General features: G+C 57.9%; 1 non-coding gene across 1 annotated transcript in view; it reads right to left on the reverse strand.

The window, feature by feature from the left end:
- The window catches only part of LOC124764454, a 1,909-nt gene extending 1,225 nt beyond the window's left edge, over window positions 1–684 (reverse strand). Inside the window, exon 1 of the ribosomal RNA XR_007012755.1 lies at window positions 1–684. This exon is cut by the window's left edge and continues 1,225 nt beyond it. This is a non-coding gene — a ribosomal RNA (small subunit ribosomal RNA).
- Between the last annotated feature and the right edge of the window lie 1,816 nt (window positions 685–2,500).

The raw sequence follows: 2,500 nt of genomic DNA on the forward strand, positions 1-2,500 counted from the left end.
GGGCGGTGAACCAACAGCGTGGGACACAAATCCAACTACGAGCTTTTTAACCGCAACAACTTTAATATACGCTATTGGAGCTGGAATTACCGCGGCTGCTGGCACCAGACTTGCCCTCCAATAGATACTCGTTAAAGGATTTAAAGTGTACTCATTCCGATTACGGGGCCTCGGATGAGTCCCGTATCGTTATTTTTCGTCACTACCTCCCCGTGCCGGGAGTGGGTAATTTGCGCGCCTGCTGCCTTCCTTGGATGTGGTAGCCGTTTCTCAGGCTCCCTCTCCGGAATCGAACCCTGATTCCCCGTTACCCGTTACAACCATGGTAGGCGCAGAACCTACCATCGACAGTTGATAAGGCAGACATTTGAAAGATGCGTCGCCGGTACGAGGACCGTGCGATCAGCCCAAAGTTATTCAGAGTCACCAAGGCAAACGGACCGGACGAGCCGACCGATTGGTTTTGATCTAATAAAAGCGTCCCTTCCATCTCTGGTCGGGACTCTGTTTGCATGTATTAGCTCTAGAATTACCACAGTTATCCAAGTAACGTGGGTACGATCTAAGGAACCATAACTGATTTAATGAGCCATTCGCGGTTTCACCTTAATGCGGCTTGTACTGAGACATGCATGGCTTAATCTTTGAGACAAGCATATGACTACTGGCAGGATCAACCAGGGAGCTGCGTCAACTAGAGCTGAGCAGCCGGCCGCCCGGGAGTGTGTCCCGGGGGCCCGCGCGAACACGCAAGCGTCCGCTCAATCATTCTGCAAACAGGAGGAGGCTGAGCTCCCCTGCACAATACACCTCGAAACCCTCTCAGGTCCCGGCGGCGCGCAGCGCCGTCCCAAGTACTTGGTCGGGTTCGAGAGAGGCGCAATCGCCCGGAGTTAGGCGAGTAGACGCTTTCGGTGCGACCACCCGTGCTCCCAACTGAGCTTGCCGCTGCCGACAGAGGCCCGGGAGCGTGCTGTCGTGGCATTGCCGGCGGGAGACAACACGCGCCACCTACGGTGACCGGCAGCTCCAACGCCAGCGCCACAGAAGGACAAAAGCCCCACTTGGGTGCCGAAGCGAACTCTCCCAGCACAGCGCACGCGCCAACACATCCGCACAGCTGCGATACAAACCACCAGCGAGAACCGCTGGGGCGACCGAGCAGCAGACGGCGTCGCGGCGCCGAGCGCCGGGCGGCGGCGCATCCTCAACGCACACAGTCCTCAATCGGACCAGCACACTGAAGATGTCCACCGCGCTTCGCACCGGGCCCGCGAGGACCTACTTTGGCCGCACGGCGCCGCGCGCAGGGTGCGCCGGCGCGCAGCTGCGACGCCTGCCGCGTCCGTCGGCCGGCGCGCCTGCCACTGGCCGCCCCCACCAGCCGGCTGTAGCGCGTGCGCCCACGCACCGCGCGGCCAGCACGCCGGGAGGCGCCCCCTCACCGGCCGGGGACGGTCCCACCCAGCCACCGCCGCGTATCGCTTCACACCCAGATGCCGTTCAGTTTCGTCGGCATGGTGGGTATCGCTGGAACAACCGGTTAGTACCTCAACCTATCGTCGCCATCACCGATTCACCCCTAGCGAGAACAACCGCACCACAACAGGTTACCATTTGTTCATTTGCGTAACTTCACCAGAAAACGCAGGCGTCCATCGCCATTTGCAACTTCAACGATTATTGCATGCCTGTGTCAGGTGTCACGCCACACTACGTCTGCCCACATACACGCAACAAAATGTGCACGCCTAGACAATACGTGGAAGGTGGCCCCCGTACGTATGCGATGTCCATTGCTCGAACGACTGTCAACCGGCCTCTGTAGCATGTCGCAGATATGGAACGCGGTGCACCATGCCATCACGGTGTGTGAGGAGAGACGACTAGGTCCGAATACATCAACAGACAGCTCATGCTGATCGCCATCCACGGCGTCCGTTCCTCCCACACGTCTCTATGGCGTACCACACTGCAATCCAGCTCTCATAGGGAGACGACACGTAGCTGCGTGCACAATATTTGCACTGTATGGTCCGCCGTTTTTGGGCGCAGTCGTTGTGCGGTCACACATGTGCCACGATGTATCATTCAGTACATAAGGACGAATGTGCAGTACAGATTGTGGTTCACGCGTACGACATCAGCGGACAGTTGACACAGGCCGCACCACAACGTAGCCTGAGTACGTCGCATGCGAAGGGCATTGAACATGCAAACTTCTCACCAACCAGCTTGCGAAGGCAGGGGGCAAGGTGGGGACGTGGGGAGGGGCGGCATGTACGTCCTGCTGCCATCCACATTACAGTGTACAGCAGGAGCATGTGGAAAGTGAGCAAGACTTGCAAGGTGTTTAACATGAAGCGATACACAGGGGTGCGGGCAGTGCGAGTAGCGAACTATATTGCGAGGGTTGCGGGTGGGCAACACTACAGTAATTGAACGAGTCGTATAACAATTACAGAGCAGGTTTAGGCGACAACGTGGGTTACGTTAAGGC

Source organism: Schistocerca piceifrons, unplaced genomic scaffold (assembly GCF_021461385.2).
Source record: "Schistocerca piceifrons isolate TAMUIC-IGC-003096 unplaced genomic scaffold, iqSchPice1.1 HiC_scaffold_633, whole genome shotgun sequence".
Classification (NCBI taxonomy): domain Eukaryota; kingdom Metazoa; phylum Arthropoda; class Insecta; order Orthoptera; family Acrididae; genus Schistocerca; species Schistocerca piceifrons.